This window comes from Erinaceus europaeus, chromosome 11, assembly GCF_950295315.1.
Source record: "Erinaceus europaeus chromosome 11, mEriEur2.1, whole genome shotgun sequence".
Lineage (NCBI taxonomy): Eukaryota > Metazoa > Chordata > Mammalia > Eulipotyphla > Erinaceidae > Erinaceus > Erinaceus europaeus.
Genome location: NC_080172.1, coordinates 71,720,721 through 71,740,455, shown reverse-complemented (window position 1 = coordinate 71,740,455; position 19,735 = coordinate 71,720,721). Strand labels below are relative to the sequence as shown.

The window sequence follows — 19,735 nt, the reverse complement described above, 5'->3', positions numbered from 1 at the left end:
TTGAAGAAACAACTCTTGTGTAAGGTACTTGAAATCACTGAGTTCTGGATTTCAAAATAAATATGATACCCAAACTGAAGAACAGTAAGAAGTAAGTTCTGTTTTAAAGTGTTTCTTAAAGAGATGCTATGACTTGCTGTCTGCTTAATCCAAAATTAGACAATAGACAGGACTGTTTTTAGAAGCATATAGTTTCCTTTTATTTATTTATTTGTAAAAAGGAAACATTGACAAAACCATAGGATAAGAGGGGTACAATTCCACACAATTCCCACTACCAGAACTCCTTATCCCACCCCCTCTGATAGCTTTCCTATTCTTTAACCCTCTGGGAGTATAGACCCAAGGTGATTGTGGGATGCAGAAGGTGGAAGGTCTGGCTTCTGTAATTGCTTCACTGCTGAACATGGGCATTGACAGATCCATACTCCCAGCCTGCCTCTCTTTTTCCCTAGTAGGTTGGGGCTCTGGGGAATCAGAGCTCCGGGACATATTGGTGGGGTTGTCTGTCCAGAGAAGTCTGGTCAGCATCCTGCTAGCATCTGGAACGTGGTGGCTGAAAAGAGAGTTAACATACAAAGCTTCCTTTTTTTTTTTTTAAATCCTTATTGATGTCAGCACTTATTTAAATCTTCTAGTAATAACAACCTTGAAAATGGCATACTTAAAAATGTATATGGGAGTTGGGCGGGAGCACAACAGGTTAAGTGCACGTGGCGCAAAGCGCAAGGACCGGTGTAAGGATCCTGGTTCAAGCCTCGGGCTCCCCACCTGCAGGGGGGTCGCTTCACAGGTCTGCAGGTGTCCATCTTTCTCTCCCCCTCTCTGTCTTCCCCTGCTCTCTCATTTCTTTCTGTCCTATGCAACAATGAACGACATCAACAACAACAATAATAACCACAACAAGGCTACAACAACAAGGGCAACAAAAGGGGGAAAAAATGGCCTCCAGGAGCAGTGGATTCATGGTGCAGGCACTGAGCCCCAGCAATAACCCTGGAGGCAAAAAAAAAGATATATATGAATCAGTTCCTATGATATTTTTTCATAAATGAAGTTAATTCAATTTTTAATAGCCCCCTTTAAGGAAGTGGGGGGGGAGTGGTCCTGAAATTAGTATAATGTCTAAGTCATCACGGTGCTTCAGGACTTCCACATATATCAAGTAGTACTTGATAAATAAAAATTGGATTCTTAGTTCCTTTACGAATTGACTTGTCTTAAAGAAACTTCTCAAAATACTCAGTGAACAAAAAAAATGATATAGATAATAAATGCAAATAAGATGATTCCTTTGAGCTCTTGAATATTACATATATTTCTCTGTAACCTGTGACTACATTCTATTTTTGAATTGTAAATTTTCATGATTAAATATTTATAGATGTGAAACAGCCATTATATATATATGAGACAATGTCTCTGCTGTCCTCTGTATTAATGTATTCTAGTGTCTTGAAAATATTGGAAATGACACATTGCCAAAACACTTAGTTTTTTCCACTTAGTTCATGTGAGTACATGACTTTGACTATGAGCCAAAGATCTTTCTCCTCTGTATATTCACTCAGAGACATAAACTACGATGATAAATGTTAGATTCATGGAAGGAGTTTAAGAGCTAGCTGTGCTATCCTCCCTTTTAAACAGCTGTCTGCGTCTCTTTGTGTTTGAAAAACCTGGCTTGGAGCAGTGAGTGATGAGAAAACAAACAAACAAGCCTATGTATGCATATAAAATTATAACATTGTGCATTCTAGACTTTCACGATATTATAAGTCAATTGTGTAAAGCTGGAAAAAAGTCAGTTAAACATGAATCATACATACTTTTAAAAATGCAGATGGGCAAAGGATTTGAATAGACAAGTCCCTAAAGAAGATACACAAATATTCTTTAAACACATGAAAAGATACTCTTTTTTGGCTTGTGGAGCTTTTTTATCTTGAAAAACAAGCAGTTAATAAGTAATGTATTCTCCAACTCTACTTTGGTTGTTGCATTTTCTTTACTAACTCTGACTTTACTGCCTTCAGTTTCATTAATAATTCTTTGTAATTATACTGTTTATCCACCTACTAGTTCAGGCTAATCTCCCATCTCTAAAGCTGATTAGCAACCTTCATTTTACCTAAATCTCGAATTCCCTGTTTCCATCAAGCCTCTCATACTCCAGGTGTTAGGATTTAGTCATCTTTAGGGACCTATTATTCTGTTTACCACACCTACCTTCTTGCTTATCAAAGACTAGTCGAATACAAAGGAAAAAGTCACAGATGGTGTAATCAGTGTGCTTTGAGAGGCTAGGGTAGAAATGATTATTCTAAATGGGAGAGAATCAAGAAACTTCTTAGAGACTATATGGAAACAAGTCAAGAAACAAATACAAGGGTGCCCACTGTGTGAGTAAAATTTCATATCCCATGGCCAGGCAGGGTTGTAAATCAGAAAGCAGCTAACTGATGAAACCTAAAGAGTGATCCACAGTGACTGCCCAGTGTGTGATTTCTAGAGGATTAGCTGTGGGACAGGACAGCAGCACTGCTGCCTGAAAAGGAAGACAGCCACAGGTATAAAGTCCCTTCCTGATGAATACACAGAGCACCTGCTGACAAACTGAAAATCTAGAGAAGCAAGACTTTTGACATTAGTGTGAGTGTGAGAGACCTTAGGAATGGCAGCCTTTCTCTGTGTTTCTCTGGCTGTAATTTGGGCTACTTGCCAGTGTTTGTATTTGCAAGGTGTTATCAAAGTGGCACCGTCAGAACTTTCACATAAATACTGCTAATAATAGCAGAAGAAGAGGACATGTGGTGGTGCACCTGGTTAAAGGCACAAATTACAGTATGCAAGGACCCAAGTTCAAGCCCCCAGCTCCCACCTACAGGGGAAAGCTTCATGAGTGGCAAAGCAATGCTCCAGGTCTCTCTTTCTCTCTTTCTCTCTGACCCTGAGAGCACTGCTCAGTTCTGGCTTATGGTGTGGGGGGACTGAACCTGGCTGGGACTTTGGCACCTCGGGCATGAGAGTCTCTTTGTATAACCATTATACTAGTTACTCCTGCCCTGGGTATCTTTCTCTATGCCCTCTTTCCCTCTCAATTTCTCTCTGTTTCTATGAAAAATAAATAAATAAAAATGTTAAAAATAGAAAGCAGAGATAGGTTGTTGAGATAACTGACTTGGGAGGTGCTGCTTTACCATACAAGTGACACAGGTCTGAACCATTGGCTCACCATTTGGTAGCACTACAGTACTGGGGTGTGGGGAATTTGGTGCTGTGGTGTCTCAGCCTCTTTACCTCTATGGTTTTTCTCTCTGAACAACTCAGCCTGGAGTGGTGAAGCTCTGGCGATGACCAGAAAATAAAGAAAGAGATATGCTGTGTCTTTATATGATATGAGATTTTCTAAGATAATATTTTGTATTCTCACAAGTACCAAAAAAGTGCTTTCACCTCATGGGGTGAGGCCCAGAAAACACTGCTGTACAGATATAAACATAGTACTACATTTTGTGTCTTCAGCACATACTGTTCTGCAACAACTCTACCAAGCACCTAGAACCCACCCCCCACCCCCCGCCCAGTCACTACTGTTTCCTTCCTTAACCAGTATGATTTGGTTTTGTCCACCATGTTTGTTATTGAGTGACTACATGCACTGGGATTTAATATGTACTCAATAAGCATTGGCTACCTATGTGAACTAGCAACAAACAAGTGATTTTTTAAAAAAATCTAAGTCTAGGTGGTGGCTCTGAAAGAAATCACAAGTACCCGATGACATGCATATCCTTGCAGAGACCTCATATTTACATAAGCTCTTTCTTAAGTCAGCATAATTGACTTGCTGTCAATCTGTGTGAACTCTAATCAAAGAAGCAAATGTAAGGATATGAGAATTTCAACTTGGCTTAAGGAAGACATTGTTAGACCTATGCACACTTTGCTTGTGTCTTAATCTCCAAGAACTTATTTAAACCTTCAGATATAGCTGGATGCCTAGAACACAGAAGTTTATACTTTCTCTCCTTCTCTAGTTAATAACAAGGATGACAATAACTTCTTTCAGCTGTGCAATTCTTCTTCTTTTTAATATTATTGCTTCCCATTTTAAAGAAAATATTTTAATTTATTTTCCTTTTTGTTGCTCTTGTTTTTATCGTTGTTGTGGTTATTATTATTGTTGTTATTGATGTCATCGTTGCCGGATAGGACAGAAAGAAATAGAGAGAGAAGGGGAAGACAGAGAGGGGAAGAAAAAGACACCTGCAGATCTGCTTCACCACCTGTGAGGCGACACCCCCTGCAGGTGGGGAGCCAGGGGCTGGAACCAGGATCCTTACGCCGGTCCTTGCGCTTTGTGCCATGTACGCTTAACCTGTGTGCCATGTACGCTTAACCTGCTGCACTACCGTCCGACCCCCTAAGCTGTGCATTTCTAAGTCTATTAAGACCTTAGGTGTTTTATTATCTCCGAATATCTGTGAAACGTGCTTGTGGGCCTCTAACTCCCTTAGATACTAGTCAAATATGTCACCTCAGACTCATGATTCCCTTATACTGGAATGCATTCAAGAGTGTGTAGAGTCATGAAGTAATTAGTTGTTTTTACCCTATTTTTCTTCCCTCTTCCTCCTTCTTTTACTCCTCTTCCTTCTCCTCTTAGACAGAAAAAAAAGTTAGCAGTTTTAAGTGACTTCCAGACAGCCTTTTGTATATGGCTGACTCTAATGACCCTGGGTAGAGCTTGCAGTGAAAACACTTACTATGGGGCTTCAAGGGGTTCAAAAATGCAAAGGGAACCTTCTTCACAGCCTCATACAGGAGGCAAAACTACAAGAGGATCAGTATCAAGATACTGATGCTGCAATTTGTAATAGCCAAAACATGGAAGTAACCCAGGTGTCCCACAGCAGATAAGTGGCTGAGTAAGTTGTGGTCTATATTCACAATGGAATGCTACTCAGCTATTAAAAATGGTGAATTTGCCTTTTCTACCTCATCTTGGATAGAGCTTGAAGGAATCATGTTAAGTGAAATAACAATAGGATGAATATGGGATTATCTCACTTATAGACAGAAGTTGAAAAAACAAGAACAGAAGGGAAAACACAAAGCAGAACTTGGACTGGGTTTAGTGTATTGCATCAAAGTAAAAGACTCTGGAATTGGGGGAAGGTTTCAGGTTCTGGAACATGATGGCAGAGGAGGACCTAGGAGCGGTTGAATTGTTATGTGGAAAACTGGGAAATTTATGCATATACAAACTACTGTATTTCACTGCTGCCTGTTAAACTATTAATCCCTCAATAAAGAAATAAAAAAAAAGATATTGATGCTGGCTGATTGGATGCTGGAAAAGATTATCTCTTAGGACCACAACTGCTATTTGTCAGAAGAAAACAAGTACTCATTAGAAAAATACAATATTCTGTTATAGCATTTAGTAATTTATTTAATTGTGCAAACATTAGTCTTTTACTCTAGCAGACTACAAGCCTTAAAACTCTGATGAGAAGTACAGGCTAAATTTTACCCTGATGTTTATTTCCTAATAAGCATATGCTGTGAGATGACAGTATTTCAGAGCAATAAAAATAGCATTTTCACCCTTTTCATTAGAATTCACACTTCGCATTTGCTATCTTTATCATGTTACTTAAGGCTTTGGAGTACCTGCTAAAGGCTATGGTCAAGCTAGCCTATCAGAGAGACACCTCACTTTCCCCTCACCCCCACCTTCCAACACCTACCCCCACTCCCACACAGGCACACTGCCACTAGCTTCCTTCTTGTTGGTTTTTGTTGTCGTCATTGTTGTCAGGGCTACACTGGAGCTTCAGGCCTGTGGGATTCCACTGCTCCTGGCAGACTATTATTTTTTTCTTTCTTTTTTCCAGATAGATGATGAGGAACAGAGCAGAAGAGAGAGAAGTAGAGATGCAACAGCACTGCTCCACGAACTGTGAAACTAGCTTCCCTTTTGAATGATGTTCACATGTGGGGAGCTGGGGGCTAGAACTTGGTCTTCACACATGGTAAAGTATGTGCTCCATTAGGTGAGATATTGCTAGGCTTCTTATTGATCTTTCCAATCTCCACAGTTTAATAAATGTTCCACTGAGTGTTAGTGCTAAGAATAAAGAAGTAATATTTTAAAAGGAAATGGGGGGGCGTCTGGCAGTAGTGAACTTTATAGAACACAGGTTACCATACACAAGGACCCAGGTTCAAGACCTTGGTCAACACATATAAGGAATAGCTTCGTGAGTGATGTGTGGGGAGCCACATGTGCCCTCAAAGTTGCTATTGGCATGACCACAGAGTCTTTGTTCACAGACTGGCCTTGCTTAAAAGTTAAGTTCCTGCTTCTTTACACCTTAGAGTCTTTGTTCACAGACAAGATAAGTTCCTGTCTCCCAATTCCACTTCCCCATGAATCACCCAGGACTTTCCAGATAACAGCTGATCACCATGACAACACACCACTTCAATCAACAGTCCCCAGCTGCTAACTCCCCCCTTTGCCCTGGCCTTAAAAACAGCATCTTTGGTGCTGATAAACAGACTTGATCAGAATCTTGACTTGTCTCATTTCTCTGGCGTGTCTTGTCCCCTTCCCTCTCCCTTCTTTCCTTGTCCTCACTCCCTCTCCTAGGTTAACCCACGTTGAAAGTCCCGTGGGACAGGACAGTGATGGAGCTTCTCTCTGTCTCTTTCCTCCTCTTTATCTTTCTCTGTCACTCACTCTGTCAAAAAGAAACAAGAAGAAGAAAGGAAATATTGACCCCTAGAAACAGTGGTAGAATCTTATAGGCACTGAGCCCCAGCACTAACCCTGGTGGCAAAAAGTAAATTTAAAAAAATTTTAATTTTTTAAAATTTATTTATTATTTATTCCCTTTTGTTGCCCTTGTTGTTTTATTGTTGTAGTTATGATTGATGTTGTCATTGTTGGATAGGACAGAGAAAAATGGAGAAAGGAGGGGAAGACAGAGGGGAGAGAAAGATAGACACCTGCAGATCTGCTTCACTGCTTGTGAAGTGACTCCCCTGCAGGTGGGAAGCCAGGGGCTCGACCTTATGCTGGTCTTTGCGCTTTGTGCCACCTGCAAATTTTAAATTTTTAAGTAAAAAAAGAATGAAAACATGAATACATGTGGGTCTTATTTTTTAATACCTGTATTTTGCTTCTTCTTATTATTCTTAGCGCTTTCAATGTATCAGACAGCAACTTGCAACAGGAAAATCTTATTTAGCTAAAAAATCAGTTTAATGTTATCTCAAACAGGATATCCTGGAGACCCCAGAGAGGAAAGTGGAGAGGGTTGATATAGTTCATTTAAATGTGTGAATTGCAAAGATATTCTGCAAACTAGATGCAAATCAAACCTGTTGCTTCTATTCTCTCTTCAGCCACACTTCTGTGACCCCAGAAGCCTCCAAACCAGGTGCAGGAGGTAGAGAATAAAGAACCTTGGAGATAAAGACACTGACATGAAATTCCTCTAAGCTTTTCTTCCCCAAAATGAGGCATTAGAGAATCAAATAGAGCTAAAAGGATTATCGCTGAACCACTGCCAACAGAGACTATCATATTCTAGCATTAATTTTAAATAAGAAGAAATAAAAAAGAAAATGTAACTTGAATCCAGATGAAAGTCCTAGGTTTTTTTTTTTTTTTTGGTCACCAGGGCTATTGCTGGGGCTCGGTGCCTGCACTATGAATCCACTGCTCCTGGAAGCTATTTTTTTTCCCTTTTGTTCCCCCTTGTTTTTTTTATTGTTGTTGTTATTGATGTCCTTGTTGTTGGATAGGCCAGAGAGAAATGGAGAGGGGGAGAAAAAGACAGACATCTGAAGATCTGCTTCACCGCCTGTGAAGTGACACCCCCCCCCCCCCCGCAGGTGGGGAGCCCGGGGCTCCAACCTGGATCCTTATGGTCCTTGCACTTCGCGCCATATGCGCTTAACCCACTGTGCTACCACACAACCCTCCCCCCCCCACAATTATTTTTTTATCCAAGTGATTTCAGGGGAGAAAGGAGAGGGGTTCTGCTGAGGGCAAAATAAATGAGTCCCTTTGTCTTCTCTTCTATCTCATGTATATTTTGGTACCTGAGAGCTATAATACCAGCTTGGAAACTAAAGTGATTGGTTCATTTAATACCAGGTTATACTCATTTAGCAAACTAATGTAGAAATTCTATGAAGTAAGTTTTTTTTTTTGGGTAGGCAGGGATAGAGACAGAAAAGAATTGAGAGGGGGAAGGGAGAGAATCACCTGCAGCTTTGCTTTACCAGGTGGGGAGCAGGGGCTTAAACCTGGATCCTTGCACACTGTAATGCAAGCGCTTAACCAGGTGCACCATTGCCTAGCCTGATGAAGTAGTTTTTAAATTTTCTCACTTAACATTCTTGTTCTTTCAAACCTGAAATTAAAAGACTAACTAGTATTTACAGTTTATATTGGTTGCAGTTAACGCCTGGCCAGTAAAAGCAACTCTGAATTTTGAAGATTTTACAATTCGAGGGACATTCTTTAAGAAAAAGATGCAAAGTTAGGAACAAAGCTGAGTGTGAAAATAAATACCTACTTAAAATGAGAAAAAATCATGACAAATTAAAAATTATGACTTATACCAGAAACATTAACAATTCAGAAAAATTATATAATGAGGTTATGAATAAAGTATACATATATTTTTATTATTTCATTTGAATTCTGATTTTCTGAACAATTTTGAGTAAATATAAACATTATCTGAAATTAAAACATATGCAAGAATAACTAAAATGCATTTTAAAAACACACTTGATTTTTAAACATTTTTATTTATAAAAAGGAAACACTGACAAAAACCATAGGATAAGAGGGGTACAACTCCACACAATTCCCACCACCAGAACTTCATATCCCATCCCTTCCCCTGATAGCTTTCCCATTCTTTAACCCTCTGGGAGCATGGACCCAAGGTCATTGTGGGATGCAGAAGGTGGAAGGTCTGGCTTCTGTAATTGCTTCCCTGCTGAACATGGGCACTGACAGGTTGATCCATACTCCCAGCCTGTCTCTTTTTTGGGGGGCGGGGGGTAGAGAAGGAGAGAGAAAGAGAGATACCTTCCATAGTGCTTTTCAACATTGCTTATGAAGCTCCCCCCACTCCACAGGTTGGGGCTGGGGGGCCTGAACTTATGTCCTTAAGCATAGTAACATGTGCTCTAAATGAGGTACACCATTGCCCTGTCCATATATATATTGCTTTTCTAACGTTTCTGGCAGAGAACAACTTCCATTTTGAATAAGCACATATTAAAATCAGTTAATTCAATGCTTACGAGGCATTGCATATATGTAATTTCACTGCTGCTGGACTAACTAGTTCATTTGGGTGTGGGAGTGGGGTTGTGGGAAGGTTTCCTCAATGGTGTGGCACTCACCTGTGGTGCTAGAGCAAAACCATCATACTACCTGGTGTGCTATCTTTCTCTCTTTTTTTAATTGCCTCCAGGATTATCACTGGGACTCAGTGCCTGCATTATGAATCCACGGCTCCTGGAGGCCATTTTTTTTCCTTTTGTTGCTCTTGTTGTTTATCGTTGTTGTTATTATTATTGTTGTTGTCACTGTTGTTGAATAGAACAGAGAGAAATGGAGAGAGGAGGGGAAGACAGAGAGGGGGAGAGAGAAAGATTGACATCTGCATTTCTGCTTCACCGCTTGTGAGGCGACCCCCCTGCGGGTGGGGGCTGGGGGCTGTAACTGGGATCCTTATGCTGGTCCTTGCACTTTGCGCCATGTGCGCTTAACCTACTGCGTTACAGCTCCCCCCTTTATGCTATCTCTTGACCCTATAATTTTACATTTTTGAAGACTGGCAGAATTTTTCACAGACTAGCTGCTCACCTCAGTCTTTGAAAACTCAACTTATGGTTGCTAAATAATAAAGATAACTCATTCTTAGAATAAAAAGTTTGAAGTAGACAATTTAATAATTCTGCTGTTTTGGGACTCTGAGCCTTGTGGCCATGAAATTCATGGACAAAACATGGTTTGCCTCCAATGCACATATCACATATTCAAAGGTATAAAAAGGAGAGCTGACAGGAGGAGTTAACTTTCTAAACAATTTCTCATCAGGACTCTACTTTAGGTCTTACTGGTCAAAACTGGACATCTGGGTACTCCTGGGTTCAAGGAAGAATTGACAGTGTGTCTGGCAAAAGGTCAAGAGAGCTCTGAGACTGACTTCACTGTGCTTCTTTCTGGGTTGGATAAACAACTTTCCTGCATGAAAATGTGAGTTCAATTATTGAAGAAGAAGGAGGAATGGTGGTCACTAGTGGTATGAGCAACTGGGAATGTTGGAATAAATGTCAGTAAGTCTACCCTTTAATTGTCAATTATTTAAATGTCCTAAGAGATGAGTGGTTAAAGAAGTTGTTCTATATGTGCGACAGAACGCTACTCAGATGTAAGAACTGATGGAGTCTTGTACTTATTTATGTTGCTAGAATATGAATGGAACTTGAGGGAATTATCTTAAGTGAAATAAGCTAGAGGAAGGACAAATAACAGGTAATCTCATTCATAAGGGAGGTTTAAGAAACAAAGAAAGACAATACAGGGTGAAACATTAATTAACTGTGTAGTATTGCAACTGATTCAAGGACACTAAAGTGGTGAGATGAAAAGAGGCTGAAAGGGGTTGAGGACCCAGTGTCCTACAGTGGAAGAACATAACAAGTTGGTAGAGAGTATAATGTGCTGGCACCTTCCATGGGGAGATAAGAAACTTTATATGTGTGACAAAAGCCATATAAATCATCATTTACTCAGTCACATGATTAGAATACTGTTTTGTTTTTATATTTGTGTAAGAAAGCTTTGCATATATATAGTGATTTTATGAGTTTTAGCACATGAAGAGAGACTTGTATAACCATGATCACAATCAATATATAAAATATTTCTGTCACCAGCCACCTAAAATCTCTTATACTTCATGCTTATAGTTAAACCCTTTTCTAATCCCTCATTCATGGAAACCACTGATAAATAAGTGAGGAAGCTCTGCAATATTCTTCAACAGAAAATGTAGATTAACAGTAAATAGAAGATGAATTTGGTGCCACGGTGCATAATGGATTAAAGAAGTTGAGGTAGAGACTCAAAAAGCACACCATTGCATACAACTAACATGGGTACAGGTGCTGGGGAGAGATGTTGGAAAGGGAACTTGATAGAACTCGATAACTAGAAGGATTTTAAGTGCTGATTGGCCCGAGTCCTCAAAGCCTACTGTCATCTCCATCATGGCCACTAGAGGGCTTCCTTGTCTCATTTACAGTTCAGGAGGTTTCACACGCAAGAAGGGCAGTACCACTACTTAAAATACAAGTCAGGCTAGACCCTGGAGTGCATTATGGACGTTCCAGCTGATTTCCATTGAAATGGAAACTTGGAAGCTCTCCCACTCATTGACTACAGCTAGAAACAGGGCCTCTGATGTAGGATGACTAGCAGTGCAGGAGGGGTGCAGGGTGCCCAGGCAGCCTGGGAACAGGAGGTAGGCAGCTGCCTATAAAACACCAGTAACTGCTCTTTGCTGGTCCTGATCCCTGGGGACTGAGCTCCTACAGGCTCCAGCATCATTTCCCAGCTTGTGGTAGGTCACTCAATTAGTCTGGCCATTGTTTATGGTCTCTCTGTCACAGGTTTGAAATGGAAAGAGGAATAATCCAAGATGCCCCCACTCAGGACTTAAGAAACCTTGTACAGTTGAACTGCAGCCCATCCTTCTGCTGGAGCAGGTAAGTGTGTGCGTGTGTACAGGTATGTGTGTGTCCAGATGTGTTTGTGTCCAAAGTGTGTGGTGTGTGTGTGTGTGTATATACAGGTGTTGTGTGTGAATGCATGTGTAGATGGGTATATGTGTATGTGTGCATGTTAGAGATAATGGTGACTGCATGTGCCTACATATATTATTGTGATTATTGTGATATGTGAACATATGTGTGTATGTGTGGGGGAACAAAAATCCACTACCATCAAAATAATATCTCTGCAAAAGCTTAATTTATAGGACAGGTCCTGGAAGCAGAATGATTACCTTTGAGATAAGAGTTTCTTTTCTCCTAGGTAGAATCTGACCTGTGCAGAGAATAACAAGGGGTCTGTTTTTTTTTTTTTTTTTTTTTAGCTTTTTTAACTGACTCTCCCTTTCTTCTTCCCAAAGTCCTTTGTGTTTAATTAAGCTAAATTTTGAATTCTGTTAAAAAGAGAGTGTCTAGACCCACATGGCAAGATGCCCAAAGTTTCTGGGATTCTTCCACCTATACAGAAAGATACATGTTATTATTACAGATATATTGAATTTTTCTCATGTGTCTCAGGGTTGATTATTTGCCCAGCCTCTGAAAAACTCAGACTGGTAAAGAGTGATCCCCCCTCCGCCTCCATGCTTGTGAGCATACAGTGTTTGTAAGCAACTTTCCTTTGTGTGCCTGGAGTCTACTATAACACTAATTAGCAACCATCAATTTTCACAAAGGGGACAAACAGTAAATAAAAATGGAAGGCCCAGTAAAGATCCCGGTTTGAGCCCCTGGCTCCCCACCTGCAGGGGAGTCACTTCACAGGTGGTGAAGCAGGTCTGTAGGTGTCTTTCTCTCCCCCTCTGTCTTCCCCTCTTCTCTCCATTTCTCCTTGTCCTATCTAACATCGATGACATCAATAACAACAACAATAACTACAACAACAATAAAAAACAACAAGGGCAACAAAAGGGAAAATAAATAAATAAATAAATAAATGGCCCAGCATTATACAGGAGTGTGGAGAGCTAGTCAATAGTGTGATGGAGCAGGAAAAAAAAAAAAATCCCAGAATCCCAGATGCTTGGATTGAAGCTGAATGAGGTCCAGTGCTGCAGAAAGCTAAACATCATCATACCCATTTTTGCAAGATGGGAAAGGCTTTTAAAATTTTTTTTAATATAATTTTTATTTATAAAAAGGAAACACTGACAAAAACCATAGGATAAGAGGGGTACAACTCCACACAATTCCCACCCCCAGAACTCCTTTCCAATACCCTCCCCTTATAGCTTTCCTATTCTTTATCCTTCTGGGACCATGGATCAAGGGAAAGGCTTTTCTATTGCAATCCAGAGTGCAATGAAGGCAGGAGCAATGGTGCTTAAATATACTACCCCATTTCTTTGTTTTAAAGAATATTTATGGTGGTAGGAGGGGCTAGAAACTTTTATCTTGCATATTAAGAATTAAATAGGAGATGGACTTTGAGATAAGCAAGTTGGAGATTGAGGTCATTAAGTCACGGTCTTCTGGTTCAGATAGATTTTCCTTTTTTTTTTTTTTAATGATATTTCTTTTTGTTTTAGATAAAGACACAGAAAAATTGAGAGGGGCAGGTGTTGTTAAAATTCGGTGGCTCCAGCTGGCAGGGCTAGCTTCTCGGGCAGGTAACAGAGATGACCAGAGACATACGGCTGGGCAGGGAAGCTGTATTTCTTTATTCAGGAACAACGATTCATAAACTAAACCAAACTGATCACCAAACAGAACTCTGCTGTCTCTTTGCGGCAGTGCAAGCACTCTCTCCCACTCTCCAACTCTCCAACTCTGGAACTCTGGAACTCTTCAACTCTGGAACTCTCTGAACTCTCGCACTTTGGAACCCTCTCTTGGGGTTTCTCGGGGCGGGGCCAAGCAGGCCCGCGAAACTGACTGGATTGATCCAATTCTCTTGGTGGGGGAGAACTAGAACCCAATTTAAAGCATACAACAATTCCCCCTTTTCTTTTTAACTAAATGACTATAGTATCTAGGGTGTGGGGTGAACAGAAACATATATCATACAGGCATTTTTAAAAAAAGAAACTGGCACAAACATGGAGAAACATGTAAGCAAGTAACAAGAACCAGTGTGCTGCCAAGGGAAGGCCTGAGGGGGCCATTTCTGCCTCTGTGGGCTAAACTTTATCAGCTTAAAAAAACATTTCTTGCCTCTGGGGGGCATACTTTCTTGCCTCTGGGGGGCGTACTTGCCTCGACGGGCATTTGCATGGGGGCGGGGAACGGCCTAGAGTCCCAAAGGCAGCTGGCTGCAATTTACTTACTATGAAACAAAACTTGTTATTAGCATATTTCTAATAGAGAAGGAATTTGAGACTTTTACATAGCAACAACGTCTTTTTAACCTTTTGTTACACCCATTCAAGATGGAGTCAGGAAAGGAAACCTCAGGCATGAGAATAATTAGCATAGCCATTGTGCGGTCTACCATTTCTAATAGAGAAGGTAATGGAGAGTTTTACATATCAACAAGTCTATTTAACCTTTTGTTTAGAACAACTTAGTTAAAATATATTGTTAACTAATTTTTACCTCAGACTTTAAATGTAAGTTATTTTTATCTTTATGAGAATTACGTTGAAAACCTTTTTCATTTAACTTTGACTAGTAAGAATTTAGCCTTAAAGTTATTGTTTACCAAACTTTAAACATACACATAAACATGGTCATTAATACACTAGGAGAGAAACCTTTGTTACGAAAACTTGTCATTTTAAACACGAATTTAGATATGTACTGTATTAGTTGTTGGGGGGGGGTTCACCATCCAGAGGTGGCTTCCCGCGCAGCTTCACTTTTAGGAATTGCAGGTTGCGATCTCTGCACAAACCTCTGCGTACTCCAGCTTGTCTGCCTTCAGACCGGACCGGCAGCTGGAGATCTCGTGTGCACAGTTTCGGCAGGGAGCCCGGGGGTCCGGGAGGTCCGGGATCGTTCCAGAATTCATAGCAAGAGGGCGGGCAGGCCACCCTTGTAGAAGTCATGGGCCTAGGTGCCCAGGGGTGGCGACCATGATAGGCCGCCGCGGCCCTGCCCCATGGCCCTGTCATGTCTGCTGCCCCGCTCACAGTGGCCAAGCAGCGTGGAGGGATCACACGTCCAGTGCCCTGCGCCACGCGGTGGAGAGCCGGCTCCTGTGGGCTGGCCTGCGTGCTGGCATCGGACTCCTGCGTGTTGGCATCGGGCTCCTGCGTGTTGGCGTCGGGCTCCTGTGTGGAGGCATCGGGCTCCTGCGTGCTGGCGTCAGCCTCCTGCAGGCTGCCGGGCTGCGGGGCTGCGGGCGCAGTGCGTGGGGTTGTCTGGGCGCAGCCAGCTGGCTGGCTGTTCCACCAGGTGGAAAAGGCAGCTCTACGCCTCGCCTCCCACCTGCTGGCTATTCCCGCTGGCTGTTCTGAGTTCACCCGAGTGAGTGGAAACCACAGAGTGGTACAGAGATAAATGTTCCAAAAACAGCAAAACAGTCTTGTGAAGAAAGAGCAGAGGCCTTTGGAGATCTCTTCACAAGCAGAAGAGAAGGCCATAGTGCATAGGTAGCCAAATTGTCTTTACTTATCTGAGAGATGCGCAGGTCAGGTCCACGTGGGCGCCATTTGTTGTTAAAATTTTCGGACGGCTCTTGCCGGGCCAGCTAGCTTCAAGGGCGGGTAACAGAGACGCGGAGACAACGGCTGGGCAGGGAAGCTGTATTTCTTTATTCAGGAACAATGATTCATAAACTAAGACAAACTAATCACCAAACAGAACTCTGCTGTCTCTTTGCGGCGGCACAAGCACTCTCTCTTACTCTCGAACTCAGGAACCCAGGAACTCTGTCACTCTGGCACTCTCTCTTACTCTGTAACTCTGCAACTCTACAACTCTTGAACTCTCGAACTCAGGAACTCTCCAACTCTGGAACTCTCGTACTGGGGAACCCTCTGAAACTCTCCCACTGTGGAACTCTCTCTTACTCTGTAACTCTGAAACTCTCGAACTCAGGAACTCCGGAACTCTCGCACTCTCGAACTCAGGAACTCTCGGACTCAGGAACCCTCTCTCCGGGTTTCTTGGGGCGGGGCCAAGCAGGCCCACGAAATTAACAGGACTCATCCAATACTCTTGGCGGGGGAGGGCTAGAACAAACCAATGTAAAGCATACGACAATTCCCCCTTTTCTTTTTAACTAAATGACTATAGTATCAAGGGTGTGGGGTGAACAGAAACATATATAACAAAAACCTTTACATTGGTTTGTTCTAGCCCTCCCCCGCCAAGAGTATTGGATGAGTCCTGTTAATTTCACGGGCCTGCTTGGCCCCGCCCCAAGAAACCCGGAGAGAGGGTTCCTGAGTCCGAGAGTTCCTGAGTTCCTGAGTTCGAGAGTTCCAGTGTGCCAGAGTTTCAGAGGGTTCCCCAGTACGAGAGTGACAGAGTTCCTGAGTGCCAGAGTTGGAGAGTTCCTGAGTTACAGAGTAAGAGAGAGTGCTTGTGCTGCCGCAAAGAGACAGCAGAGTTCTGTTTGGTGATTAGTTTGTCTTAGTATGTGAATCGTTCCTGAATAAAGAAATACAGCTTCCCTGCCCAGCCGTTGTCTCCGCGTCTCTGTTACCCGCCGTGAAGCAAGCCCGGCCAGCTGGAGCCTTCCGGGAATTTTAACAACAGGCAGGGGAGATACAGAAGGAAAGAAGGCCACCGAGGGTAGATAGCATAGATAGCATAATGGTTAAACAATGACTCTCATGCCTGAGGCTCCAAAGTCCCAGGTTCAATCTCCTGCACTATCATAAGCCAGAGCAGATCAGAGCTCTGGTAAAAAAACAAACAAACCTGCAGCAGTAGTTTACTGCTTAGGAAGCTTCTTTCCTGTGCTTGGGGCCTGAGGGCTTGAACCTTTGTCTTTGCACATTGTAACACATGCACTCTACCACATTCACCATTGCCTGGCTTTTCCTTAGCTTCTGCAAAAGTTTCTGTCAATAGAGCACAGGAGAGTTATTCTCTTTTGCCTAAGACAATTTACCAAGGTCAGATTCCTCTAGAGTCCTGTCTGTTTATGACCAGTTTTAGGATCAGATAAGTGGGTTATTTCTGCCCTTAATTGAAGGTCTGTGCCCTATTTTTTCTTGGCCAGTGTCTCTCTGGACTAGTCTTACTCAGACTATAGGCTGCTTTACTTAGTGAGACACTGACAGTTACCTACCTCACCTTCTTCTTGCAAGTTTTTCTATCCATTTGTTGGGTGGATCCTTATCCATATTTCTCACACTTGTGGTTGAGATACACTTACTCACTAGCCTCTCAGAGGGACCTGACTTCAAGCTGTGTCTTTATTTAGTAATGTGACTTTGAACTGCTACCTGCAAAGGTGTGGAAGTAAAATGAAGACAGAAATACAGGCTTCTTAGTGGTTTTGCTGAAACAAAACTGTTTCCTAACCTTTATGACTGCATAAGTATTTATGTGCAAGTATGCTGGGAAAGGTAGTCATAAAAAGTGACTGTAGAGATTCCCAAGACAGGCCTTCACCCATCAACAATGACTGGCATCCCTTTCTGTGGTTCCCCACAGGCTCACCTCATCTGGACTCCAAAGACACTGATTCATCTGAGGAATGAATCTTCTTCCTGGTTTGTCAAAGTATATGCCTGGCCTGAGGGAACAGAATCTTACAAATCATATGAAGGTACGAATGAGCAGCATCACTATGAAGAATTTGTTCTCTTGTGGACCAGGAGGTGGTGCAGTAATAAAGCTTTGGACTATCAAGCGTGAGGTCCTGAGTTCGATCCCCAGCAGCACATGTGCCAGAGTGATGTCTGGTTCTTTCTCTCTCCTCCTATCTTTCTTATTAATAAATAAATAAAAATCTTTTAAAAAAATTTAGAAAAAGAATTTGTTCTCTTTAAATCTCCCTGAATAGCAAGTTCTTCTTAGATTTGCATACTTAAGTCTAAGTGTGTGTGTCTTTCACAGGCCAATAAGTCATAAATCCAGAAAGAGTGGTGGCATTTTTTTACATGTTGTTCATAGCACTTATGATTTATTGATAGTCTAGATATTCCTCATTCTCTATGCCTTCAGGGCACATGTGGATCAGTCTAGTCCCCCACCTCCAGACCCTTATGGTCCTGTTCTTTTATCAGTTGGTAAATTGAATGAACTGTTATGGGAGTTCTTAAATGTTACCAAAGAAGTTATAATCTCTAGAGAAACTTGTTTTATATGAACACTTCTCATACTCTTTTCAAGTTAAGGAGCCAGAATTTTTAGAGCCAGGCACAGGAATGCACATTTTACCAATCCCTGTCCTGTTTGCCTACCCCAAGCCCACATCCTTAAGTCGAGTGGTCCATAGCACATATACCATGAAACTTGTGCTAAAGAAAACCTTGGGTCCATCCTTCCTCTCTCTCTCTCTCTCTCTCTCTCTCTATATATATATATATATATATATATATATATATATGTATATATATATATCCTCAACACCCTCTCTTTCCTTCTTTTTAAATATTTAATTTAATTTACAGAGAGAGATACAGAAGAGAGAGGGGCCAGTGTACCGGGTTAAATGCACATAGTACAGAGAGATACAAAAAGACCCGCGAGCACTGCTCAGCTCTGGCTTATGATGTTTCTAGGGACTGATCTTAGGATCCTAGAACCTCAGACATAAAGTTCTTTTGCATAATCATTATGTTGTTTCCTCAGCCCAGGAAACTATTTTAAGTGAGGGTCAGGTGACAGCACACCTGGTTGAGTGCACATGCTACAATGTGCAAGGACCCAGGTTCAAGCTCCTATTCCTACCTGTAGGGGGAATCTTCAGGAGTGGTGAAGCCGTGTTACAGGTATCTCTCTTTCTCTATCTTCCCCAACCCTCTCAACTTCTATCTGACTCTATCCAAAATAATTAAAAATAAATTTGAAAAACAAATCTTGAGTTTTGAGTACTCCTTACAAATTCTAGATACAAGACCTTTGCTGGATCTGTGATTTATAAATATTTTCCCCAGAGACAATGATTTAATTTTTATCCTTTTTACAGGCATTTTTTTTAACAGAAACCTCAAATTTTGAAGAGGTCAAGTTTAGAATATTTTTTCTTTTGTATATTGTACTTTGGGAATGAATTTTGGTATAAGGTTTAGACCCTATTGCCTCAGCACCATTTACTGAAAAGGCTAATTCTCCATTGAATTGCTTTTTCTCCTTTTTCAAAAATTAATTAAGCATACTTATGTAATTCTTTAGCTGGATTCTTTAGTTTGTTCCACTGATTTACGTGCCTGATACCCCATTGCTTTGATATTGCCTTTATATTTTAGGCCTTAACATTTGACAGAATTATTTCCCCTGCTTTATTCTTTTTTTTTTTTCCAGAATTATTTTGGCTATTTTAAAGCTTTTCTCTTTTCATGGATATCTAAAAGTAAGCTTGTCTATGTCTACTAAAGGCTTTGAGATTTTGATAGGAATGGGTTAGTTCCTTAAGATAGGGTGTTTTTTTTTTTTTTTTTTTTAATACAAAAGCTTTCAAGTTCAGACTGTAAAAGTTTTTCCTCCCTTGGGATATATTTTACAGCTAACACTATCTTTTTTTCTGATTGCAGAGAAGAAACTTTAGGTAGAAAATTTGGACAGTTGTAGTTGGTGCAAGATTTTTTAATAAACTGTTCATCTTAGTATTCTAAAATTTTAGCACACCTAATGCTTCAAAAAATCTTCTTTGGGGCTCACTGTGGCTTTTTAGGACTCGTATACTGTCTTAAAAACAAACGAAAACAAAATAGAGAGGTCTTAAGAGATGCAGGTTGAGCTCTCTGAATTTGTGAGAACCTTGTGTTTTTGTTCAGTGAAACTGATTATGGAC

At 41.2% G+C, this 19,735-nt stretch overlaps 1 long non-coding RNA gene across 1 annotated transcript in view; it reads right to left on the bottom strand.

The window, feature by feature from the left end:
- Positions 1-321: 321 nt before the first annotated feature.
- The window catches only part of LOC132541414 (uncharacterized), a 56,135-nt gene continuing 36,721 nt past the window's right edge, over positions 322-19,735 (bottom strand). The window contains exon 3 of the long non-coding RNA XR_009552607.1: positions 322-556. This is a non-coding gene — a long non-coding RNA (uncharacterized LOC132541414). The remainder of the gene's footprint in view (positions 557-19,735) is intronic.